The sequence below is a fragment of the Ambystoma mexicanum genome, chromosome 1p (assembly GCF_040938575.1).
Source record: "Ambystoma mexicanum isolate Mex_15411 chromosome 1p, UKY_AmexF1_1, whole genome shotgun sequence".
In the NCBI taxonomy this organism is placed as follows: domain Eukaryota; kingdom Metazoa; phylum Chordata; class Amphibia; order Caudata; family Ambystomatidae; genus Ambystoma; species Ambystoma mexicanum.
Genome location: NC_090921.1, coordinates 351,470,127 through 351,497,959, shown reverse-complemented (window position 1 = coordinate 351,497,959; position 27,833 = coordinate 351,470,127). Strand labels below are relative to the sequence as shown.

At 46.2% G+C, this 27,833-nt stretch overlaps 1 protein-coding gene across 4 annotated transcripts in view; it reads right to left on the bottom strand.

Annotated features, from left to right (window-relative positions):
* Window positions 1-27,833, bottom strand: part of B3GNT3 (UDP-GlcNAc:betaGal beta-1,3-N-acetylglucosaminyltransferase 3) — a 403,069-nt gene that overhangs the window by 151,190 nt on the left and 224,046 nt on the right. For 3 of the 4 annotated variants that reach the window (XM_069648700.1, XM_069648710.1, XM_069648718.1), the window contains one exon: window positions 660-800. The gene's annotated coding sequence lies outside the window, so the exon portion shown is untranslated. Of the gene's footprint in view, window positions 1-654; window positions 801-27,833 lie in introns of all 4 variants that reach the window. The other variant, XM_069648724.1, reaches the window with a different exon arrangement.

Sequence of the window (27,833 nt, the reverse complement as noted above, 5' to 3'; positions counted from 1 at the left end):
TTGCAATTAGCCCTTATATTGTGCAATTAGACATTATAGTGGGACAAAAATGGAGCACATTCAAGCAGGCAGGATTACAGTGGGTATACAGGTAGAAAGTAGAACGATGAGCATGTTAGCGGCGGGCACAAGCAAGCCACATATCAGGGAATGATATGGCAGGATGAAGGCATGTCAAAGCACAACATAATCTGGCAGTATAAATTGTAGAAAAGTATTAAAATTAAGAGCCTGGCTTCTGCAGGCCACTCCCAATCGTGCATTTATACATTATTAAATGTGTGTAACACAGAACTGTTAATTGGTCCATGGGCTTAAGTCATCTGGAGACTCCACACATTCCCGCAGCTGGATTGCTAAGGGTTATGGGAGAAATTAACTTCAGGTTAATTGAAAGGTCTGCCTGAGATACCGAAACCTCAGGTGCTCACTACACCTCCCCTTAGCGCACAGCCTGACCAACATACTTTACTTTCTCACACAACCTACCAACTTTTTCAGGAGCCGTGCTCAGCGAGTGTGGAGATTCAGGAAGAGGCCAGAATCCCTGGTTGTTTCTCCCAGAACTCACCCAAAGTCTCTCCTAAAAGCTTCAGAGGTTCTAGCAGTGCACACAAGCACATGCAGAAAATGAATCCTTGCATCCAGACGCACCTCACCTGCTGTTGAAGCGGTCCTAGAACTTCAGTTTCAGAATAAAGCCGAACCCTGCATGGGGTTCTTCAAAGTAGGCAGCTGCGGGGAGTTGGCAAGATGATAAGGCAGAGTGAGGATTCCTCACCCATCAGCATCGATTTGCACTACAAAAAAAGAAAAGGGATTATCTTTTTGGAATAAAGGTGGGGTGCCAACTGAAATGTGTATCCAAATATACAAGCTTCTGGACAATTGGTTTGTAGCATGTACACCGAACACACCATTAGATAGTTTAAAAACTAGTTCTAAAAGCTACAAAATCACACTGCTATGGGCTCACACTTGGATTGGATGGTCATTTTCAAATCATGCAAAAAAATGGCTTGAACCGCCATGGTTCCTTGGAAACCATAGAAATGATAACCATGTCTCAATGCGCTGGGCTTGATTTGGCACGATCAAAAAATTGTCAAGTTAAAATGTTCCCTGTGTTATGATTAGTATGGAGTATTTGATGCAGCACAAGCAGGAAATGGTGTGCCGAGTCGCAGCATGTCGGTGGTGTGCAGAGACAAGCCAGGCGAGATCATGTCCGATGAAGGGGCACTGCCCAAAGCAATGGGACCCGTTTCCTCTTCACACCTTGTATTCGGAGTGCAAGGATTTGTGGCAAAGAAGGTTGGATTTGTTGTGGATCATAGTGGCACTCATGTAATGCAGAAGGAACAGTGATACCGGGTGGTGGTGGTGCTGCTGCTCTCACAAGGATGGCGCGAAGCGGAAGTGCGTGTCCGATGTGCCTTAAGGACAAATTGACGCTCAGGATTGTTCAATATGTTTGGATGGTTCATTCTCTGGCGCAGGTTCTGCCATGATTGTACCAAATTCGTGAACAATTTGAGAGAATTAGATCCCAATTGTGGGCCTTCTACCTGCAGATGGGTAGTCTTAGCTTTTTTCAAGAGGAGTAGTTAGAGATTTTGGGGTAGACTGGTGTTTAATTTGCGTGCTTGTTTTATGTTGTGGCCTTGGCAGTGGAAGTGAAGTTAGGTGGGTTGCAACAGGATAATGTTTCGGTGTTCTGGACTGTTACTTATGATGTTGTGTTAGTTCATGGCTTTTATTCAGGATGTAGATTCCAGGGGTGGAGGGTAGATTCGGTTAGTGCATTGTTGTTTAGAATGTGGGACATGTTGGTGGGTAATCTGTCCGCTCTGAGAGAAATATGGACATGTGGGTGCAGGGTAGCGTTCATGTTCAATTGGTCATTGGGTGTGGTGTTCGCGCCCATTTATGGGGAAGCTTTTGGACTAGTTTGATCCATTTTGGGATTTTGGCTTCTGACATGGGTCTTGGACAGGAGGGTACGGGGTAATTAATGCATGCAGTTTTGGATATCAGGATGCAGGGTAATGCACGTGGCTTTGGACATGGTGTGGGTTAGCACCTCATTTTGGGGTGTCTTTCTGGTCATATCTGAGATGCCAGGCAGGTTTTCCACCTGTTTTGGTTGTTCTTTAGTCAGTTAGTGTGTTTTTGGTAGTGTGTGGTGAGAACCCGGGTGGGTTTGGTGAATCTGCAGTGAGGTGCTACCAGAGTTCAGAGTGGCCAGGTGGGTACCGATAGCAGTTAGGTGTTGCCGGGGTTCAGAGCAGCCAGGTGGGTACTGATAGCCATTAGGTGTTGCTGTGATTTTTAAGGGGTATGTATAGCATTTTCCTCCACGAGGACACCAGGCTTCGTCAGACGTCATACTACGGCCGGGAACTTGTTATGGTTGTGTTGCCTTCAATTGTATTGCATTGTATTGTTTATTCATTTATAATGCGCACCGGGCCCGTAGGCATCTGGGCGCAGTACAAGTCACATAGTTACATAAAACAGTACCTCAAGAGGCATATAAATGTGTACAAATATATACAGGCAAAAGTGACATCAACATACATATATATATATAATAAATGGCTTTCTAGTTTAGTTTTAGGTGGAGTCTTTAAAAGAAACAAAGGAGTACCAGAGGCAGGCACTGGGGTTACCGGTCTAACGAGTGCAGCCACTTCTTGATGTTGGTTTTAAAGCAATGGAACAGAGATATGGCACTTAGTGAGTCAGGGATGGAATTCCATACTTGCACGGCCAGGACCAGAAAGCTGGCACCTCCTGTTTTCTTAAGTTTGAACTTGGGTATTTTAAGGCTGTTGGAATGTGCTGTTCTGATGGGTCGTGTAGAGGTGGATTTGGTAAATCTGTCATTGAGGTAAAGGGGAGCTTTATTGGATAGACATTTGTGGGTGAGGTTGATTGATTTAAACTTGATTCTGTAATTTATGGAAAGCCAATTGGAGTCACATCTCACGTGAGATATGTGCTGAGATTTGGGTATGCCTAGAGCTGCTCTTAGAGCATTGTTTTGGATTGTCTGTAATTTAGAGGTGTTACATATGCTGGTGCCTAGATATAAGGCGTTGCAGTGATCCACTTTGGAGAGGATTAAGGCCCTTGCAATTGTCATACATCTAACCATAGACAGGAATGGTTTGCATGCATGAATCAATCTGCACGTATAGTTGGTGGCTGACGCTGTAGCGTTTATTTGTTTGTTGAGGTTTAGGGCCGAGAACAGGTAGAAGCCTATAGGCTTGACCTCCTTTGAGATTTTGATCTTGATGCCATCAATGAGGATGAGGTTGTATTGAGTAGAGAGTTTAGACTGTCTTTTTGGGATCCAACGATTAGAAGCTCAGTCTTTTCATCATTGAGGCATAATCCGTGGGTGGCCATCTATGTTTGTATAATCAGAAAGATTTTGTTAATCATGGATACATCCTTCTCATAGTCTCCTTCGATGTGGATGAGAATCTGGGCGTCGTCAGCGTAGTTAGTGTATGAGACACCCAGATTGTCAAGTATGTCGAATAGGGGCTTAGTAAATCTATTGTATAGGGTCAGTGAGACGCAGGATCCCTGTGGCACACCACATGTGATAGGTACTGGTTCAGCTGCGGATGAGGGAGAGAAGACAAGCATGGATCTGTCATCCAGGAATGAGCTTATCCGCGTGGTGGCTTCCTTAGAAAAGTGGGCGGCCGTTTTAAGGTGATTGCACAAGATATAATGGTCGACAAGGTCCAACGCGGTAGATAGGTCCAACAGGAGAAGGATGGAGGCTTCACCTTTGTCTTTCCAGTCATCCAGTTGATCTTCAGGTCAATGAGGGCTGTCTCAATCCCATGTCTCGGCCTCAAGCCCGATTGGCGAGTGCCCAGTAAGTTATTGTTCTCAAGATCAGCTTAAATCTGGAGATAGGCAGCTTTATCTAGGATCTTGAGAAGAAAAGGTACGGTTGTGATTGGCCTATAGTTGGTGGGAGTGTTGGGATCTAGGTTTGATTTTTTTAGTAGGGGTAGAACCCAGGCATCCTCGAGGTTGGTGGATAATGAGCATGTTTTGAAGGAGGAGTTGATAAATGTGGTTATGAAGGGAGCCACATTTTTGCAGCTTCTTTGAGGACCGGTGCTGGACATGTTTGAGGGAGGAGATGGTCTTTAGAATTTGAATTGGTAGCTGGATCTGGTTTGTTTAGAATGAGTTTCTTGCAATATGGCTTCGAGTGTCTAAGGCAATTTTGTGTAAGGTTTTTTTTGGCATTAATTTTTTCTTGGAGCAAGTTTATTTTATTGCAGAGGGAGTTTTGGATATCGGTGCACCATGATTTATCTTTGATGCACGAGTCCCTGGGAGTCACCGGGGTTTCTAATTCCCTTAGGATGGAGAAGATTTCTATGGTGCTTGAACTGGCTTTTTTCTGTTCCATCACTAAAGGTTTCTTTTTTTGTTTGAATGATTTCTTTTTTATACTGGTTGGCCAGAGAGGTGAGTATGAGCTTAGTCTGTTCTCTCAAGTAATATTCCCATTTGGCCTCAGCGTGTCTTTTTTCCGTACGCAAGGTTTTAAGTCTGGGCATGAAGCACGAGTTTAAGTGGGCTGTGGGTTTCTCCTTAGTGAGTTTGAGTGGTGTGATCAATTGTCGAGTTGATGGTATTGTTGTACATGTCAACCAGATCCGAAGGATTGGAGGGTAGGTTTGCAGGATTGGTGATCGGTTGTAGCAGGGGAAGAAGGTTGGGGACTGATGTTTTTCCTGTTCCTGCATAGGGCAGGTGGAGCCTTGGGTCTGGCCAAGGGAATATCTTGGATGGTGAATGAGATCAGGTTGTGATCCGGCCACACACACGGTTTGGATTTTGTAATGGAGGACAGCGTGCGTGCATGCCCATTGTTCCTGAGGGTAAGGCCTGCTTCTGTGATGGTGTTAGATAGGATATTGGCATTGTTGTCTTTCTGGACATTCAAACCTATATTAAAATCTCCAAGTAGGATAGCTTGGGAGCCAGGTTTGGTATTAAGGAGGGTCGTTATCTCTTCTTCAAAGGTCCCTAGGGAGCCGGGGGGGGGGGCGGTAGATAAGGTGCATGGAGATGGTGCGAGACGCAGACAGTTTAGGTTTGACAGATTGCTGAATTGCTAAGTGTAGAGGTGTGGATTCTGTTTCTCTTAAGTCAAGTCTAGATTTACATATGAATGCTATGCCTCCTCCTTTAGAAGTCACTCTGTCTTTTCTGATAATGGTGAGGTTATCCGGCACTGCTAGTGAGAGGGCAAGAGCAGCTGCTTTGTGGAGCCAGGTCTAGATGACGGCAAGGAAGTTGAGCTGGTTCATTGTAATGTCAGCGGTTGGTGGCATGGGCTACGATGGACCTGGCGATGATGAGAGCACTGCTAATTTTGTAGGTTTTAGTCTTTTTATTGATTGGGATTTCTTTGGTGGGGTGGTAAGGGATTGTGTTCCTGAGTAAGATTAGATATGTGGTTGATGGTGCGGGGTGTTGAATCAGCAGCCAGATTGGGGAGTCTTGAGCCTATTCTGTGATTTCTCCATTTGGTGGAGCACGGTTGATTGAGCTTGGGCTTACTTGCGCAGTGGAGGATCCATTGAGCCGGTGGTGGTATCTCGGATATGTGCTGGGTATTTATGCAGGTTGTGGGTGAAGTCTGCGGTGCATGACTGAAAGGTGGTAGGAAGTGGGTTGGCCTGGCCTAACATGGTTGGACGGTGGTAGAGGTTTTTTCATAGGCAGAAGCCTGGATGTCGTATTGATGATGGTCATGGTGGTGTCCACAGTGGTGGATGTTGGCGAGGTGGGGTAAAACAGTTTGGGTGGAAGGGAAGTGTAGGTGTTCATGGAGAAACTCAGCAATAGGATGGTAAAAATGGTGGGTGGGACATGAATCATGACTCCGAGGTAAGGCACTATGGGCTTAGTGCGATATTCTACGGTGAGGCACAAGTGGGAGTGAACAAGCTCTGTAGACTAGGTGCATTTCAATTCGCAGGCATAAATAGCAGTGAACGTGCACTGTGGGCTAGGTACGAATTTCAAATGGCAGGCACAAATAGTAATGATCAGGCACTGTGGGCTAGGTACGAATTTCAAATGACAGGCACAGATGTCAATACTGTTAAGGCACAGAAAGTAAGGTCCAAGTAGCTGAAATAAAGTACAGGTGGCTTGGGCCTCTGACAATGGTGGTGTTTAAGGTAAGGTTGTAGTACCGTAGAATTATGATGGAGATGGGCAGCGTAGCGGTTAAATCCCGCGTGTCTGTGATGGGTAGGTGATAGCTCCTGTTGAACACACTTCATATATAGGGCTGACTATGGTGGAGACAGTTATATACAAATGTCAGAGGCGGCGGGCCGATCGACGTACCTTACTGTGTCACGAGGTGGAGGAGATAACACGCTGTCTATGACCTCAATCTGCAGTTTTGTAGATTGGGGTGTGCAGGAGGCCCGGTTGAGGTGCTGGGGTGATCCGTAGAGAATCCTGGGAACGATGCACATCATAGAATGGCTATGTTGATTATGGGTCAGCCGTAAGCGTGTTCTGGTTTCGTGGGGGGCAGAAATTGGCCAGGGGCTCTGGCGAGGGTGTGCGGCGTCTCGGACAGGCTCCAACAGGCTGCCGGCCTTAATAGTCGGCCTTTATAGTAAATCGGCTCACGCCATCAGGTGGAGCAGAGGTGATGATGCAAGAGATGCAGCCCAATCGGAGCTCCTCAAACATTGTTGCTATGCAGCAGTAAACAACACATGGTCGGTGGCCATTTTGGGGGTTCCTTGTGGTGGGGATCTGATCGAAAGGCAAATAAAATTGATGCGCTAGAGATAACAGGAAAGTTTCTCAAGAAGGGTGGCTCTACTCAAGCATATGGTGCTGTGGGGCAACACATTGAGCGGAATTGGCACGCTTAGCCTCACAGAGATGCAAGGACAAGGGAGGCAAGGGCAAGCTTCTACAGAAGCTGCTTCTCGGTGGTGAGGGATGGGCTCCACCCCTCCCTTGGTCAGGACGTTGTGATCTCAGGATGGCTCAGACATCAATTTGTCATTGTTCCAGTGCACCTGCTTACTGAGGGTTTCCATTTGGAGGAGTTGCATGTTCTTAAGGAATGGTGTGAAGCGTGTTTTTCTAGCTTTTGTTAACTATCAGAAGTTATATCCACGTTTTACCATTTTCTTGTCATGGGTTCTACCTGTGGTTTTCATTGTTGGTCATCTGCAGTCCAGTGGTATATGTGTTACTTTTTCCACAGGCTGTTTTTCTTGCTGGCTGTTCAGGTTGTTGTCCTGGTTTGGTCGTTTTTGGTTTTCTGTAGTTGGTTTAAGCAGGTTTCCACTTTGGGTTGTCTAGTGCCACTTTGGAGTTTAATTAGTTAACGTGCTGGCCAGATGTGGACTGAGTAGAGCCTCTTTGCGATTTGTGGTGCTTTCTTCTCCCGTTTTCTTGATTGCATTAATGAGTAACGGAGGGAGAGATGTTGTGGCTTGGGTTCTGGGTGCATCCTGCATGCATGGGAAGGTGAGTGGAATGTTGTGATGTTACTTAAGAATGTTGGGTGAGTGACTGGTGTGTGGATTCTGAAAGTGTCAGATTGATCTGTAAGGTCAGCTGGCTGGAGTGGATGTGCCAGTGTTACTGTCCTATGTTCTTACGTTACATAGCACTTACCTGTTGGAGACCCGGACAATACATCTACCTACATGAAAGGTGTGTCCAGGCGTCTTAACCCACGGAGGATACCACACATTCAGAGGCGTTGCCCCGGGTCTTTTGGTTGTAGCCCCGGATAGAAGCTCAGGGACTACAACCAAAAGGCTATAGCTAGCCCCGAATCCCATCAGACCCGACATTAGCTTAGACCCTGATCTTTTCCAGACCTAGCAACACCCCTGCACACATTACAAGAGATGCGTACAGTGGAGATAGGAAAAGGGAGGGCGCTTGATGCTACGTGCAATGAGTGCCATTTTGAACCCCAATGGGATTGGGGTTGGTTTCTATAACGAATTATATATGGTCAGGTAATTTTATAAGTATTTTTGCCACTTTTTCCAAAGCATGCTATAGAACAAAGTATTCTAAATAATTTAAGTTTGGCATTCATACGTTTTAATAGGAGCTAAAACTGGGAAGATAGATATAGGTGGTCAAGAGCCCAAATCACAGCTTCACCACTTACGTGTGTGATCCTGGGCAAATCCTCGTTCTTAAAGTCACTGTTAAATTCGTACCTTTTGCTATTAAAAGTCTTACTCACAGTTTATTAGGCTATAGGGTTGGTCCACGTTGAATATTGACCATTCATATATTGTCCAGGTTGTAGTCTCCTGGCAACTCTGCGTAGCCTGCCTCCCAGGATGCCATCAAGTGTAAAAGACGAATGATGCCAATGTCAATTCATCTAAAAGTTAGGAGGTTTGCACGTCTTTGCCTACACAAGGCCTTGGAATCGCAGGAGTAAAAACGATCAGGTCATGCCCTATATTCTGGTGTAAGAGTATTGGAAGTATTTTTTTATTGTGCTGTGTAGGTGTGAAAAAAAGTGAAAAGAAGGCGATCCACACGATCAGGTAAGCAAATGATGGCACGTTTATTTGAAGGCCCCCCAGAACAGATCAGCTGCTTTTCTCTCAACTGATCAACTTCCAACATAAACATTCTAGCCTAGAATACCCTGCCAAGATTCCACATCAGACTTCCTTGGCCTCAGGCAATATACTGCAAACACACAGGAAACATAATACAACACATCTCCTTACTTTATACAAAATTATTTACATTTATTAGGCAATTTATCACACGCTTGACATTTAATAGGATCCACCCTGGCCAAGTTCCAGACTTGCCCTCCACTTACTCTCACCCCACCTCTCAATGCTTCCTTTACCTGCGCAGGATCGGAGTGTGATATATTATATATATATATATATATAAATATATATATATATATAAATATATACATATAAATATATACATATAAATATATACACACACACACACACACACACACACACACACACACACACACACACACCAGATTTCTTATTCTAGTTCACCCACTCATCTTTCCTTTTCTATAGAGTGCTTCTCACCTCCTCCACCACCACACAATCTGTTTCTCTTGCCCTTACCATCCAGGAAGGGGGGTACTTCGAGTTGATGAGGGGGAAGAAAACCCAATACCAAACAAGCTCACACCAGTGGCAGCATGAGGAGCCATACGCAACGCATACAGCCTCTCCCTCTGCAACCTTCTCATCTTTTCGGAACACACCCACCATCCTCACTGCCTCCATCACACACCTGTCCACTCTACGGCATCATTCCCCTCGGGATAAGTCACCATATTATTATGCTTTACCCCACTTTGTATCAAATACTCTTCAAAACACCCTCCTATGAATTGCCTGCTGTTATCTGTCAGCACGGAATTAGGTAGACCCTCTCTCTCAAACACTTCTTGTAGACAATCCACCTCAACACTCCCTGTAATTTTCCAAACAATCTTAAACTCTGTCCAACACCAAGTCACACCATACTTACTCTGGGACCTCCAACTTTACCATTGGTTGCAAACAAGCCACCACACCCTTGTCCGACACCTCACACTTAATACACCTTCCCAGGGTCCTTTCTATATCTCCGTCAAACCCCGACCACCAATTCTCACTCCTTAACACTGCTTTGGTCTTTGTAATTCCAATGTGACCTTCATGAGCACTTTCCACCACCCTCTTCCGCAAACTCTTGTGAAAAACCACACGGTCCCACCAATATAGAATACCATCCTTGTCCTTTAAGTCAGAGCGCACTTCCAAAAATATCCTCTCATCAACAAGCAATCTCTTTTCCGGGCAGCCCTGGCCCACAAATTCAATTACTCTTCTTGGAACGTTCTCTTCCCTCATGGCCACATGCCATTCTTCCCCAGACACAACACCATAGGTCACAAATATAGTATCAGTCACGTCTGACTCTCCACTCTCTACATCACCATCCAACCTTGACAAATGATCTGCCAAAACATTCTCCTTCCCTGGTATCACCACCATGACAACCTGTTGTCCATGCATCCAAGCAACCCATCCAGCAACCCTCCTTGAAATCTTGTGCAACCCCTTCTGCTCAACTATCACCTTCAGCGGCTTGCGATCAGTATTTATGGTGAATTCTGCCCACAGGCGAAATTTTTAAATGTGTTCATAGTCCAATGACAGGCAAGGGCTTCCTTTTCCAGAACAGAATAGTTCCTTTCCGCTCCTCTCAACATCCTCGAAGGGTGTTTGGTGACATGCTCCAAACCATCCTCAACAACTTGTGCCAACACAGCGCCAATACCACTATCACTGGCATCCATTTTAATAATACACCTCCTTTTTGTATTGAACTGGGCAAGCAGTTTTGCCATGTCAATTCTGCTCTTAATTCGCACAAGCTCCTTCTCACACTCTCCATCCCATAAAAATTCCATGCCTTTTTTTAATCATCTTCACTACTCAGTCGGCAAAATTACTCACCATTTTCTGATAGAATTCAATCATACCTAAAAATAATCTCAACTCACTCTTATCTTTTGGAGACTGCACCTTCATTATTCATCACTCTTGGGCCTCAAACCATCAGCCGATATTTCATGCCGCAAATACTCAACAAAATCCCTCCTGAACATACACTTCACCACTCAATGCAATACCCCTTTCCTTCAGAATCTCTAATACCTTTCTCAGGGTCTTTTCATGCTTTTCTAGGGTCTCTCCACACACCAAAATATCATCTTGAAAACAACGTCTCTCAAACCTCTTTAAAAACTTCCATCATCCTTTGAAAACCAGAAGACCAGCCCAAAAGGCATCCTGTGAAACTGGAAGACTCCTTCATGGGTGATAAAAGCTGTTAATTTCCTAGATTGTTCATCTAGCTCTTTTTGATGGTATGCTGAGGCCATGTCAAGCTTTGAAAAATACTTCGCCTTTCCCACCATCAACATTTCTGTCACGTTTGAAAGTGGATGCCTTTCCACAATAAAGCACTTAAGCTCTTGTAAATCTATGCACAGCTGTAATTCACTGTTCATCTTCTTCACCAAAAGGTGACACCCACTCCACATTTCCTGCTTTCTCCATCACACCAGATGCCCTTAGTTTCTCAAGTTCCATTCTCCCTACTTCTATCATTACCAATGGCACTGAACGCAACTTCGCCGCACTGGGGATACTTCCTTTGAGCACAATTGTGTGCCTCAAACCCTCCATGTGTCCAATGCCCTTAGAGAAAACACCAGGATATGCTTTCAGGGGCCAGGGCACCACTCCGGTGATAGTGCGCAGTACAAATATCTTTTAACATTATCATATACTTATACTCTCCCCCACATGCAACACTTGGTCAGTCGTGCCGGGATCAAGCCTTATTCCCAATCCTTTCTGATCCCTCCAACCCAGTAGGGTCTCTTCGCTTCTGGCGACATACATTTTACCATGAGTTTCCCTTCCTTTAAATATCAATTGTGCAACAAAATATCCAATGGGGTCCATCTGTCCCAAATTGTATCTACCTTTTTTGATATCAGGCGGCAATAGGTCAATGGGTTGTCCACCCACGTCCTTTATAAATACCTTGCATGACAATAACGAAAACTTTGCTCCAGAATCTGCCATCATCCTCCCACATTTCCCCTCCACTGCAACCTCTGCAAAAGGGCCCTCACAATCTTCATCCCCCACACATTTGACCAAATTGACAGAAAGTCATCATCATAGCCCGAGGACCGCTGTGCTTCCTCTGCTACATATGACACTTTGCGGTCTGCTCCAAGCGTGACATATTTGCAGCATTTTGCCTATTGACCCCATCTTTTGGACTTTGAACGTGTAACTTTCCTTCCTGTACATGCTGGAGACCCAGCAACAGGATTGGCACTTGCCCACCTAAAACAAACGTTCCTCAGTTTCCTGTACCTTCACCTTGTCACTTTTCGAGTCGGGGACATGACAGACAGGTTGGCTACTGCCTTTATGCTTATTTTTCTTTCTTTTCCCTGCTTCCCCCACCCTCAAGATTTCTGTCACGGACACGTTACCATCCTTATTTGTTAATTTGGCCTCATAGGCCATTGTATGCCCTACTCGTTTGGCAATGTTTATCACCTCATCCAAACTTGGCTCCTCCTTGAGCCATAACTCCTCCCCTATCTTTTCATTTCTACAGTGAATCATAGATCTCTTATGCGATCATCTAATTTGTCACCAAATTTACATGAGACAAATGCTGCAGTGCGGTAAGATATTCCCCTTCTTGCACTCTAACCCCAAAGTTCTATCTTTCTAAGATAGTGCTGGGTCTTGGGATTGAAATGTAAATCCAGTTTTTGCAAACCAGAGTCAAATTCGTTGACGCCGACTCCTCATGTGACCGATCCAATTCTGGCAACGTTTCATAGATGCATTGACCCTTGTATCGTAGGAAATACATCAAGAGGGAGACTTTGCGATCTGTGGCGATTGTGTTGCCACAAGCAGCCCTAACGTAGTGAAGATATCCCTTCTTTCATTGGGCCCATTTAATCTTTGCAGGGCATGGACTGGGCATGAATGGCAGTGGACCAGGCATTCGTGGCATGACCATTGCAGATAAATGTCCTTGTTGTGCACAGTGTTTAGAGTATACAGTCCTATGTTGTCTTCCTCTTCAAAAAAGAAATAAAATTGACTTATTTCTTCAAATGCCTACTCTGCTGTGAAACTGCTCTGCTGGGGTGATATCCTTCCCCACAATAACCTTGCTTGTGCGCCGTGAGCGATGCAGCACACTCGATTGTTATCGGCTGCGAATTGTTCCGTTCCAGAGTGATGGTTGCCAAGGCAACCAAAGTCACAAAAATGGCTGGCATGCATCTTCTGCTGCAGGGTCTTCTTCTCTAATGCGGCACTTCCTCGCATAGTGCCAATGCGATTGACCCGTACAGTTCAAACGCTCTGAAAGGCACGAGAGAGCAGCCCAACATTTCCCTGGAGCTCGTGCATGGACCCAAAACAGTTTGCGTGCCCTCTTGGATCCCTATCCTTATTTTTAGCTTGCGTCTTCACGGCTTGCCACCACCGTGCACTCGAATCCCTCGCTGCGCAGTTCAGCATCGAGGCCAGAGGTACGGGGGATAAGATGGAATCGAAACTTCCTCAGAGGCACTCCTGCTCCGAATAGTTCTTGGGAGAGCACCCTTTTCTTCTCGATCCTCAAGGAACTCGCGCTGGTCTTTGGGAGGCCGGCGCAGCTGGGAATACAGTTCTGATGAAGCAGCACTACCCACCGGGGGTTGCTAGCACCAGCGTCCAGACACTCGTCGTCGGTGAAAAGACGAGATCCACATGATCAGGTAAGCAAATGATGGCACGTTTATTTGAAGGCCCCCCAGCACAGGCCAGCTCCTTTTCTCCCAACTGATCAACTTCCAACATAAACATTCTAGACTAGAATACCCTGCCAAGATTCCACATCAGACTTCCTTGGCCTAAGGCAATTTACTGCAAACACATAGGAAACAATACAAAAAAAACATTTATATAGAACTTTAAAAAGTGGGTAAGGAGTAGGGGGGGGTTAGAATGACTAACCACAGCCACTGCACACTGCTTCTGATGCCCCTCCGACCCCTATAAATGGTGTGGCACATCCTGCACCCCAGCCTTCATAATCCCGTTCGATGATCAGGATCCAGCTCAATTTCCTTGCGCAACAAGTTTGCACCGCACCGCACATCCTGTTGCAAATCAATCTGGGGTGCGTAGCACGTGCACAGCCCTAGACGTCATTAAGACGTCTATATACGTCTGAAGGCAAAAAAGCAGCCACTTTTCCTAGGATGTACCAACCACAGAGGGAGATCTGCGATCCATGTCAGTCGGCTGCGCGACCCTACCAGCCACACCCTACTCCCTTGCCCACCCTCACCATCTACACTGGACGAGAACTGCAGAGGGGGCAGGAGGGGGTTGATGGGAGGGCTCCTGTCATGGCTGCACACACTCGTTCACAAAAGGAAGTGCTCTGAAACACCAACAGTGTTCAGCACAAATCCTGATGTAGTGCCATCGTATGCCCGGGTACACACTTATTTGCTAGACCCACATATATATGTCCAAGTGCAACCACATTCTGTAGACCAGTTCCTGTGTCAGATGAAGCCTCATACTTCGTACAGCCTCGGATGCTAGATCATACGCTCTTTCCAGAAGGCACGTTGCCCTGCATTTCACAGAAGCCACTCGCATATGGACTGCATTGTGGGACATGGAGGTAACATGTACTACTGGTCCAGTGCAGTGTCCCTACAAGACGCCGCACAACTTGCTCTGCCGATTCAGACCTCAAATCTACTATGCCTCAAACTTCACATATGTCCTCACATTCTTGCTTCACCCTGTGACAGGACACGTACGCCCAAGACTGCACAGGTGAACCCAATTTGAATCACCAATTGCCTAGGGGCGCGCTGCATGCTTAGCTTTCCAACCACTTCAGAGGCCATGATCCTGGGGGCTAGGGGGATTGCATTAGCTGTCAAGTGGCCCCGTACTCTGCATTCTAGGAGCAGCAGTTGATCTTATAAGCCCTCGGGTAATGCTAGTGCCAGCATGCAGAGCACAGCTGGCTAAAAGGTTAGCACATTATATAGGCACACCTGCCAGCATCGCGCAGCTATATTTGAGCAGACTGCAAAAAATCGGAAAGCTCTGTCTGCTCGGTTTTAGGAAGTTTGTTTACAGCCCTAAAATCTTTAGTCCGAATCAGACATAACACGAAGAAAGTGACGCAAGGTAACAGAAGTGCGGATATAACGGAGGTAGTACAACAGAGAACATGTGCAGAAAACACTGAAAAGAAGCAAAGAAAACAAGCGGAGGGAGTGTAGAACATCAGACAATATTGGGTATGACGATTCAGCTTCTGGGGCACCAGTGTTCCAGGGGTGAATATCGGTTTCTAAACCATCAATCAGCACCACACCTCTAGTACACCAGAAGGGATCCGAACAGATTAGAATCACAAGCAAATTATAAACCACCTTGTCCAAGTTTAGTAACGTGGACCGAACGGCAGGCTTCTCAGCAAGGTTGTGGATTGTTGCTTAATTGCAACACAACGAAAATACAATTATTACCCAATGATAAAAGGGACTGTCCAGTCAAGGTTGTATAAAAATATCTACTTTATTATTATCACAACAAATAGTTCTAACACACTATAAAATGAAGCCCACCCTGTAGAAGAATGCAGAGGGCAGACAGAAAAAGAGATGCACTCACGATACTGACAGGAGGGCAGGCGGTAAATTAATTCATTGCAATAGTTGAAGGATACTTGGTTTCAACAGAAAGGGAGCAATGGGTTTTAAAATCTCACTAGTGGTCTTTGGAGAAGGACCAGGGGGACAGAACCAGTGGTTGAAGTGAACGAAAAGAAGTAGTGGAACTATATTCCCTGCTCGCCTGCATCTAATCACCACAAACCACATCATCACGCCCCCTCCCACACACAATGCAAACCCCCAAACACTTGCACCTGCTGTTTAAGGGAATGTTCAGTGCAGTGCACAGAAGGTGCGAGCTGCAACATCTTCTGACACTTATTTTAAAACGAAACCATTCCGGATTGGTTTCTTTTTTAAATAAAACATAGGAGCTGTAAAACGTAATTTAAAAAAGTAGAGGAGCACCGCTCCCGACCGCCCCCGCTCACTTCGACCACTGGACAGAACCACAATGTACCTTGTGCTCGTAGAAGGTCTTGGTGCTCGAGAGGGTCGAGTCGGTTTCAGGGCGCTTTGCAGTTCATGCAACAGAGTTCAAGATGGGAGACAGCAGTGGGCAGCAGGCAGCAGGCAGTTCATCGAGCGAGGCTGGATGGACGGCTGCAGAATGGCCTACATGGCGGCTCTGGGTCAGGAATCGTTGTCTCAGTGCTGGTTGATGGGTCTGAAGCACTGGTCGAGACATCTCGGACGATGTTAGCGACTGCAGCGAAACTACAGTCAGCAGTGTAGTAGATTGCGGCTCGAGGGGCTCGACTGGCTGGAAAATATCCTTTAAGGCGCACACTGGTTGGTGCTTGTCGAACACACCTACTACCTTCTTCACTGGGTTTGTGTCGTCCTTTAAGGCAGATGGCCCAAAGCTGAGCAGAGTGTTTCAGGCCTGAGCCTGGTCTGTGGTTTAGGTTCAGAGGACTTTCTTTCACTTTTTATCTAAGAAACCTGCTTGCAGAGCCTAGCAGGGCACGCTGTGTGCTAGCTGGGTACTGGTTCTGGAGCTGCTGGGGGCGGTCCTCTGGATTCACCGTCTCCCTCTGTTCCGTGGGAGATGTTTAGGGAAGGGATCTTGCTTCCCTCTTTGGAAAACCTGGCCTTCCTTCACTGGGGGAAGCTGCAAGGCAGGCTGTACCTTTAGCCAGGGTCCAAATTAGATCTCGTTACTCCTTGCAAAGTCTTCGGATGACCTTCCCAAAAGAAGGGTTCAGCCCCCTTTTAAAGCCAAATGGGCCACAGTGATTGGTGTAGACTAAACCTACCTTAATGAACCAATCTTGAGTCCCCACCAACATGCTCCTGTATGCGTGAGGTCATAACCGGAGTGCTTTGCAACAGAAAAGGTAAAACGGTGAAGTCATTTAATACTAGGTCCCACCCATCCTCCTGCCTACTGTGGATGAAAGGGTCTCATTAATAGAGCTCTCTGTGGCTCTAGCTGGAGGGAGAATAGACTTTCTGTTTCCGTCAATCCACATACACATCTTCTGAATGGGGTCGCCCTGCGGGGATTGCCTACTGTAAAAACAGTGCCAGACATGATAGGTCACTGCCATTGATACTGAGAGGCAGGAGCTGGCTTCAGGTTGACAGTGCATATCAAAGGTTGTTGGGGTTTTCCTGTCCTTTGTTAGTCCTGCAACCAGGTCTCCCGTGGGCCTGCTTCAATTAACTCATTGGTATGTGAAGCTGCCACCAGCAGCTGACAAAGGGCAGTGGTGGACCCATGGAGCCTTTGCCAAGTCATTAGGCTGGCCATGGCAGGAGGAAGGTGTTGTCCTCTTGCTTCTGAGATGACTTCATGGACTCTTGGCTGTCACATTCCAACTAAATATGACAAAGGGGACAGCACCTGTAGGCTTTTTCCAGCCACAGCACACAGGTCTATGTGTATGTCGTGAGGTGAGCATAGGAAAATGTGTGCAGATTAGCAGCACGTTTTCCAGCGGTTGATCTCCCCATTATTTAATTTCTTTTAAAATTTCAAAAAAGCCCAGGCGAGGGCACACCCACCATGCGGAAGCGTGAATTCCTCACATTGGGAATGAGAAATCAGGGTCAGCTTTGGGGGAGAGTCAACCGGGCACCCGCCCAGGGTGCCATTAGCCCCCACCACGCCACTGTGGGAGAGTCTTTCAAGGTCTCCCCCGAGCTGGTATGGTGGGAAAAGGCACAGCAGGTGTCCTATTGAAATACAGGAGCGGGACGCATTTAATAATAGGGCACTGATGCCATCGCATGGGCGCCTATTGAAAAATGTGGCAAGCCTCCCACCGCCCCGCATGACCAAGGGTGCAAAGGGGGAGGGATGTGTGTCACATTTTCGTTTTGCTGCCCAGGGCAGGCCCTGTGCACAATAAGGGGCACTGCCAGAATGAAATGGAAAGTATAAGCCCTCAGAACGTACAGCACATTCTCGGATTCAAACCTCGAGTGTACAAGGACTCGGATCATTCACAGGGAAGCATGGCATGGCAGAGTTACTTCGCTTCCTCACTTAAATGAGCAGCGGCAGCTCCTTTTTATGGTTGGGGAGGACGGTGCCAGCCCCCGCCCCTTTCAGACATATACATGTTTACATTTACATTCTAATCGTTCATTAGAACATTCATCTTTACATACACGAACATCTTTCACTGCATAGTGTCAGGAAGAAAAGTCCACCCCAAGTACTTTATTTGCATAGGGGAATGTGCCACTGGCTTCTGCGCAGGGGCGCATCCCCGCTGGTTCCCATTTGTTTCTTTAATAAATCGCTTCACAGCCCTTTTTGTGCCGCAAAACACCTTGAGTGTAAGGAGAGACCATGCAGGGAGGCATAGGAAGACTGTCCAGCATCATGAGTGTGATAACATTGCTAGACTGGCCGAAATTGGTGCAGCCAGGGCGGTTGGATACTGTCAACAGACTTTGTAGACCAGATTCCAAGTTCTAGTCTGTTCGTCAAATTGTTTTTTTACTAAACATATACAGGATTAGCCAAAGTAAACAAATTGGGTCTTAAACTAAACATTCTCAGGATGGTTCTTCTCAGTGGGGCAGTGCTCTGAAAACGTATCCAAAGAAAATGGCTCGCGTGAAAGTAAAGTGTTGCCAACAAAATTTCTTCCTGTACTTCGTAGGTGCAGGGACTGGGCGTCTCCCGAGAAATCCACAGAATGCTGGTGCGCTCACACTACTAGGTTAGGGGTTTTACAGTTTATGGGGCCTCTTCTCTTGGGATGAAGGATTCCCGTACCCAGTCTCCGACATTTCTCAGATTCTTCTCTCGTGGACTCAGCTCCGTACTTTGAGGATCGGGCCGGATTCCAAAAGTAGGATTGTGAGAGGCGGGTCTTCTAGGATGAATTTGAGCCGGAAAAGAGGCTGCCCTGATGCTGAACAGGGTCCTCACATCCTTACTCTATCAGGGTTCTGCTGCACCATCCACCAGCTCAAATCCCACTCTCTGTCCTGGCATCTTGCCTAAAGTTTCTCCCCCACAAATCCTTGCCCTCTTTTGGTCTTCTGCTGTGTACCTTTTTTACGATCTTCAGGTCCACCACCTCTGCAGGGATGGCATGAGAGCCCTTCAACCTTTTCAAACGGAAGGGGCTGCGAGTGGGGGGCAGCAACTGCACCCATGTTGCCAGATAGTCTTCTAACACGGCAATAGATTTATATATTACTTACGTTCTGGTGCTTAAAATGTGCACTTTGCAGCGCTCACATTACAAGCTGCTTTTTCTGGAGCCCTTCCAGCAGTCACTTCCCTCGGGGCACACAGAAGTGTTATCATCTCATTGACTTAACACCCGTCCCTCCCCATTAGCCACTTGCTGACAAAAAACAGTCTTTTCTGTGGCCATTTAGTGTTTCAGCTCCCTGCTGGCTGGGCGTCTCGTGATATTTATCGGCTATTAACCCCCACTGTATTTGTCTCCATTATAATATATGCGCCTCACAGGTACCTCACCATTTTCTGCTTTCAACAAGGGGGTGGGGGCAACCATCATGTTGAAATGGGCCCCCCGCACACGTTCAGCTATACCTGCCCCCCTGTTATAATTCTCTGCTGCCTGCTTTGCTTAAATATCCCTTTTCTAGACTTAACAGTCCTCCCCTTCCCTTCCTCAGTTACTCTGGCCACTTTCACGCCTGGAGATTACCCAAAATCATACTTTCACTTCTTACAGCATTTCCACATTCCTGAGGTTTCTCCACTTCATCTCCAGCAATACTTCCTCCCCTCTGCTTCACTTTCATCCATCTCCTGTGCAATTCTTATCCACCCCTCAATCGTTTCTTTCAATAGCTCTTCTGTTCTCCTCTCTTTCACCCCTTTGGGCCCCTCACACAACACATAAGGCACTCTCGATAACAAAACTCTCTCAATGTCTTCACCCATTTAGGCGTTTTTCTCATAACCACAACTATTCTCCACTCCTACCTGTCTGACACTTTCTGCATCTTCCTTCCCCAGGCTACCGGGTCATCCACCTCCCAGCCCACTGCGTATCTTAAGCCCCCACATTCGGGGTCTGTATTTACCCAATCTCCTAGGTCCTCAATACAGCCTCCTGTCTCCTCCTTATCCCTGCCTCCTGGGTCTCTGGATGTGGGATCAAGTTTGGTGATGTTGTATGGTGATCTTGGGAATGTTAGTGCTCTTAACTTAGATGGATCTGGACTGCAGCTTTGAGAACCACGTCTGCCATCTTTGAGTTCACAAGTCTTTGTTCTTTGAGCTGCTGAATAGTTCAGGTCCCCTTCTGGTTTTAGTTGGATTCTGGAGCAGTTTCAGCCTCCGTGCCAAGGGAGCTGAGCATACCAGTGCAGCCGGGGACACCACTTGTCGATTATCTTAAAGGGGCTTTAGTATCAACCAAAATCCTAATATGAAGTGCCGTTTTGCGAGCCCACCCTCCACTAACTAAGACTATCCTGGCCCTTTGTCACAATATTCTTACAGTGGCATGGCATTTCTTGTTGGGCATCGAAGGTAAAGCAAACCTCAAATGTTGTGGCTTCGTTGGCCTTCATTGGTGCAGCAGTCTAATTAGGTTTTGTCATTGCAGTAGGACATTTTTGACTGGTATCAAGGTAAAGCGAGCATCATTCGTTATTACATGGCTAAACTGGCCACCATTGATGGAGCGAGTCTGGCCACATTGATACTGTGGCATGGTATTTTGTACTGGTCAAAGGTAAAAACAAAATAAAATGTTACATGGTTAGACTGCTTAAATTAGTACAGCTAGTCTAGACAGGTTTGGTGCAGCCTGAACTGAAATGTACAGCAACAGCCAGAGTGAAAATGTTTTTGATACTGGCATATATTGTTGAGAAAAGCAAGAAAATGTATTGGAAAATGGTCACATGCACTGTTGCTGTTTTTTTTCAATGTGCTACCATATAAACCCAAATGCAAGCTGTGTGATTTTTGAACGACATTTTCTGAGGAAGCGTTCTGTAAAACGCACACTAACATATTTAAAACGTTTTCTTTGGGGAACACATCACCCCTCCTCCCCGGTACACCTCTTGATTAGTTCAGGCTCCATCTCTAGGCTCTGTTCCTCCCACACATTTGAGATAAAATGTACACCCCATCAACTAAAATAATTCACAGGATGCCACTATACTTTACATACTGCAAAACAATGTACCACCAATATAGACCAACACAATAGGATTATGTGAGGTGTTACAAATCTAAAAGGGGGGGAGGGAGTGGGGGCGGTTGGCTATTTGCAGAAGGATCACGTAGGTGGAAGACAAACTCCAGAGGGACACGAAAACACTAGACCGAAATAATCTGGCAGCCATAATTTCCAATGACATCCATGCGGCTGTACAACATACATATATGGTTGGTGATGTAGATGAAGTGTATCCAAATATTCCAAGTAAATCGCTTTATCCACCTTCCTTCCCCCTTTTTAGTACTGATAGGAGGAAGAGGGTTGCAGCAATGAAGATGACTAGAAGCGGTAAGCCAGCGCGGCAGCCTAGTCTATGGAAATTGCGAACCCATGCCGGAAAGTTGAAGAATGCCACAGCTGACAGACTTGCGAGAGAGGCAGAGACGGAGTTTGATGGTAACTTGTTCCGACGCCGGTCTGAACGCTGTAGGTGAACAAACCATTTGAAGAAGCACAGAGGCTGACCCAAACAAGACACAGAGAAATCATAACAAAGGAAGCTCACTGCTTAAGAGCCTGAGGCAGCGGAAGCTGAGTGCAGTAGAAGAAAGACAAATGAGAGCAAGCCGACTAACGGGATTCACATAGAGTCAGCAAACCGAAGCAGAATGAGAAGGATAGACGCGAGGGACACTGAAGCCGCCCAGTAAGCCCAGAGAAAGCAAGTGGGTTACCGGAGCATCTGAAAGCAAAAGCTCTGTCACAGAAACAGCACAATAGAGGCAAAGTGAAGGAATAGTAATATTTGTGAAAATATTGAAAACGTGTCAGTGACCCAAAGCTTTATAAGATAAGCTAATGTAAATGCGAACAGTATTGGAAAAGGGGAAATGTTTGAAAGGAAGAGTGGAAACTGAGAGGAACTTTGCTAAAACCAAGTGTCAGGAACCCAACATTGGTCAAATATAATATTGTGGATAAAGGAAAGTGATTAAAGAAGGGGAAAGGCCCGCCAGGGCACGATGAGTCTGGGACTCACACCCATGAGAGAAAGGCAAAGATTTACTCATTTGACATACTGGCAGGAGAGTAAACCAGGAGTGCAATAAACTAATGAAAGTGTAACTTGTGATCCTGGCAGGTAAACCAGTAGTGAGAAGCAAAGTGAACGTGGAATTGTGAAGTTGCAAAGAAACAACATATAAAAACAGAAGGAATCATTATTTTCTACACTTTAGATGTTTAGTTTTGCAACTCTGAAGGAAACCTACAAATATGTAGCTTGCAGAACTCCCCTTGTGCACATTGTATTGAGTTTAGAGTGGAAAGATTAGTTTAGGGTTTAGACACAGGACTGAGGGTGATCTTTTTATTGACGTCCTGACACAGACGTTCCTTCGTTTTGTTGAGGCAGGGAAACTCCTCTTAGAGTTAGGGATAGATAGGATTTCCCCCAACCTGCTTATTATTTTGAAAATAAAAAAGTATAAACAACACTAAATATGCCATTGTGTCCGAGTCTTACTCGTGATCCCTTACAGAGGAAACAGCAAGACTCAAATTGAGTTATCTGAAGGAAGGTCAATGTTAGGGAGAATTCTCAAGATTGTGCTAATTTACCTTACCTTTTGAGACCCCCAGCAACTTTGCTGGATTTCTAGGATTTGATTTTTTTACCTGGGAAGAGTGTAACCCTTTTTGCCACTCTTCCATGTATTTTGATGTGTGTTTTACTTTTGTGTTCTTTGGTTATGGAGTTTTAAAACAACTCCATAGGCATCATCTTTTTTAATATGTGTCACACAGCACCTTCAGTGCAGTGGCACAGGGATGTCTTTCAGACTTCCCAAGGTTTAAATACCTTCTCTGGGACGGATTACTGTCTCCTACAGCATGTAAAGTTACATTGACTTTACTAGTCTCTTTAAATTTACAGACCCGGCACACACTATCTTCCTATAGAGTGCTGGAGGGGTTGCCTAGCATCCCGCCCCCCCCCCCCCCCCCCCCCCCGAGTCAAAACACTCATGTAACCGTCAAATGTTACCCTTTTCTACTTGAAATGGCTGTTGGAAATGCTTTAGATCAAACTACCATGATTATTCTAGACCACTGGAACGAAAGAACCGAAGACAAGCTGAAGGAAGACAACTGCTGAACTCCTCAACGACCGGTTAAACCCTGCTGCAGGTCCGAATTGCCTGAAACTCCATGGATAGAGAAGCCCTTCAGGGTTAACTTCTTCCCTCGAGTTTGGTGGGAGCAACCAACTCGTAAGCCGCCTGGACAATGTCTCCTTGTCGAATTTTCTGCAGAGTGCTGCGGAAAACCGGATATCCAGTGGGAAGGATACCAGCTTGTGGACTTTAAGGCACTCACACCTTAAACCGGCCTCCTCCTTGTCCCCACGACTGAAGCTCAGGAACAGCGAGATCTGCTCGAACTGCCAGGAACAACTGCCTCAGCTACAGCTCTGTAGGTACGGTGCAAACGCTGTCCGGAAATCTTTTTGGCCACAGTGAAAGTTTTTGAAACTTTCCCAACTTTCCCAACTTCGAAGACTTGTCCTTCCTAAAACCAACATCTAACTTTTCCTCTGACCAAATTCTTCTACGATCCGTGGCAAAGACTTAACGGTTTACTACCAGAACTGTGCTATCTTATACAAAGACTCTGAACCGGTGACTTTGGCCCAGGCCTATTGAATTGAATTGCTGGTTGTAGTGAACTGAAACCCTTTGCCCTGCGTATAAAAGTATTTGTGCTGTTGATTCGTATAACCTTGTCTTTTTACCCCTTTTTAAAGTAACTCAAGTGCCATTTTGCTCCCACTTCAGGGGAGCTGAACTTGTTCAGTGACTTTTTGGTTGTGTATTTGTAGTAGATTAGTATATGATATTGAGCTGCTCATGCTAGTGTAATATTTTCCAACTGACTGTAAATAAATGTATATTCTTTTACCAAGAAACTTTGAGTAAGTGTTTGTTTGAATCACTGTATTGGTTGGTCCTTTCTGTACCTTGTTCTACTGCTTACTTTACTCTTGAGATAAGTCTGGCTGCTCAGCCACTGCGACCACATTACTGTGTAGTACATGCTTGTACCAGAAGTGAAATTGTACTGACACTTGTAGTCTTAATTGCATGTAGTGTTCCCCAAGGGTACTGCATGTGATTCTGCCTAACAGTCAAGAGGCAATTCCACCAGCTTTAAAGTAGGTCAACAGAAACATGCAAGGAGAACACAAGATATTCAGAAAGCAGCCTCCACAAGTGGAAAAATATGGTGACAGGTGAAACGATATCCTGGTGTTTGGTTATCGCCTTACGCTTGCAGCCCAGGCCCTAATATCAATCCCTTTTTATTTTCAATCTGCATGCTGCAGTTGGAGGGACCTGCTTATTGTTAGTCCTCTATTGCAGAACATTAGGGTGGCTCAAGTCTCTTCTTCTCTATTTATTAAGCACACAAAACCCTCAGGCATCTAGGTGCTGTATTTGCCAGTAACAATAGTGGTATCCTCTTGGGGTTCGTGCGGGAGGGAGCAGGGGCTGGTAAATTATACCCCTTAGGCAGGAGTCTGCAACGTGCACCTCCCTGGAAGTTTTGGGCTACGTTTCGCACGACCACTCATCATCGATTGTGCTGGCTAGGGCTGATGGCAATTGTAGACCAAAACATGGAGAGCCAAAGGTTGCAGACCCCTTCCCTAAGGCAAGGCGCAAGAAGCAGCACTGGCTGGCAACTCTTTGCCCCTCCTGGGCCGTGGGTCCCCTTCCTAGCTCCTTGGTGATGCAGAGACAGTAGAAGTCACCAGACACATATGCATACTGGGAGGTAGGTCCAAGCACAGAGTCAAGAACCATGGTGGCCATGAAGATTAGATTATGGGTTGTGGACTTATTTTCATCATTCTGACAGGGGTAGCCTAAGGTGTCCATTTTTAGTTGTAGGTGGAACACCATACAGTATGTAGACCTTCTCTTCTAGTGCCCATCAGGGGTGGCGGCATTGGGGAAAGCGACAAATCGCTCAGGCGATTGTGTTCTATGACCTCAGGGAACAAAGGTCCAAACTGAAAGATCAACGCCTACACTGTTTCCTCGTCTACTCCTTCCCATGCACTTGTTGCAGTAAGTCAGGTAGGCCATACTTGGTTTACAGAAATCCCAGAGATAGAGAAGGTGTTCATCGAACCCCAGCAGAGTAGTGCACCAAAGGTGTCAAACATTGCTCCAGTGGTCGTGAGATTGGGTTCTCTTTGGCCCAAACGGGCAGCGGCCCTTCGTACTGGAAACATGGAAGACTATGAATTAACATTGACATGCAATTTCCCGTGAGGTTACAGCAACATGCATAGCGTGCTCTGCTATTCTTTGTGCCAAGGCAAGTGTGTGTGAGGAATTTCTTTTTGAAGTGGCGATCAAATTCAGGGTGTAAGAAAATAGCCACCTTTGTTTATGGCTGAAGGCGCGCCAGGTTTTCCTCAAATTTACAGCACTTTTGGGGTCTAGGCGACTGCAGCTGTGACATACTTTGAAAGGCCTTCTGCAGTTTACCTGCACGCATAGTCCATCGCGCAATTTCCCCTACTGGCGATTTTGCACGCCCTGGTCCAGAGACGTAACCACTTGCAAGGGGGGGGGGGGGGCAAGTACCAGTATGAAATTAAAATGGCATGGTTAAGGCATTGAATAGTGCTATTTAAATGCATGGGCATGAATTGTCGCTAGACTGCCATTTCTCGCTAGGGCGGATGCCCGGAGCAACGACGCTCCCTGCGCTGGGTGCATTACTTGTCGTTCCTTTCATGTGTAATTCCTTGATGCTTTGTTTTGTAGCGGCCGCAGTGCCGCTCCCATATCCAACCATTTCAATCTTAAAATGCCACTGCACCGCCCAATTTTTGTAAGGAGGTTTAAGGGGGACTGGGGAAACCGTAATGGGGGGGCAGAGAGCAGGCGAACCAGTGTTTTCGTGTATTCCAGTGGAGTGTATTTACATATTTGATTAAACCATTTGGTGCAATTGTAAAGCGCATGTAAATCAGGGCATAGTGAGTCACAACTAAGTGAATTGATGGCAATTTACCGTGTTTTATGTGGGTTTATTCAGTGTAATGGTCAGCTGGCTCGGGTTTATCCTGCCAACCTTCACACTAGTTACCGCGGAGCAGCTGGTGTATGTTCTGGTTTGTCTTCTTGTTTGATGGTCCTGCAATCAGTAAATACAACGTGCCAGTGTTGCCACTCGCCTGGTCGCGCTGTGGGCTGGTTAAATTACAGGCTCCTCGGGTGAGCAGGAGTGGCACACAGTGTATACTTGGGGGCCGGATGCAAAGGCGCATTTAAGGCATAGACCGTAGTTGCTGCATAGATACTCTTTAAACTACTCAATTTGTTCCACATGTCATCGAAATGGTTACTATTGAAACAGTGTCACAAAAGGAATGCATGGCCATTTGCAACAGGGGGCCTCGTTCTCATTGGTGCACAAGACAACTTTATGGCCCAGTCAGACCATGTGGCGCAGGATCGATCCGCAGGTCGCAGGTTCGAATCCAGGAAAGGTCTATCAAATGAATGCCATTTTCGATTGGGTGATATGATAATGTATGCAAATATGTGCTCCCTGCATCTGATGAGCGGCAGCACGGCCAGAACATAAGCTGAGGGCTGCGTATGGGCTTACTGTGCAGGTTTTGAAGTAATTCTATGTTGAAGCGCTCCACTTCTTTACAGGGATGGGACCCTGGTTAGTGCGCACAACAATGGCTGCTGTAGATTAAGTTTATGATGACAAAGAATTGAGAAATTTGGATTTCATGAATAATGTTCTAAATAGCCAAGCACCTCACTTGTTATGCTTAGGGTGGCATGCGTTTCATGGGTTAATTTGCCGCAAGAAAGGGATGGTTTATTCCAGTGTGTATGAAGGACTCACGGGCAGACATTAACAAGTTGCATAGCTGGCTTAAATGGAATATGGCTTGATTTAATTAACTCCTCATGCCAGAGGATTCAGCTGTGTTCAAGCGACAGTTCGCAGGTACGAAGACTGGCCAGGCTTTCTTCCAGAGGTATACATAAGTAACAATTGGGGGTATGTCGCAATAGTAATGCTGTGGTGCCGCTGGGTTTTGGGTCTCGGGCTTGATCATTTCCAGAAAATAACTATTACTATTTCCTTCGCACTCCTTTTTCTAAGCCCACGGCAATGAGTACGTCTATGCAGACAGTTGCCACAAAGTGAGCTGTGCCTATCCGCAGGTCACGGATTAGGACCCAGCAGAGCCACCTCCCTGACCCCTCCCCCCTGCCCCAAAAAGGTTCTTTCCGCCCTTGGGTACTACCACTGGGAAGCGATTTTAGCCAGAGGTTATTTATCAATATCATATATGCACATATGCCTCTGTAAAACCTCAGGACTGACAAGCATCAACCCTCAGATCATGTGGGAGGGGTAGGTTATTAGTACCGACACCGTTGCATTCAATTGCATTAAAGAAGTACATCTGGTAATTGGACACCCAGGGGAAAGCGGAAGGCGGTACCAAGGGAGTTTGGTTTAAAGTCATGGCGTGTGAGATGAGGGTACGCGCAATGTACTTGGTGTGTCCTCCTGTCATTAGAGCTGGTCTGGCCGCAGGAACCAAAGGTCAATGGAATTACGGACCGACCGGAGGGTCCCCCCCCCCCCTCATCGATGGGGGCCAGCCGGGTAAATTGTTCTGCATACTTACGGTGTGAATAACAGAATTCTATCATGTGTTGACGTAGGTATTGGAGATATTTGAGGACGTCAACAACCAACCACCTCAGTTGGGTGAAAGGAGTTTCACCATGAACACGGCAGAACGGCCCTGA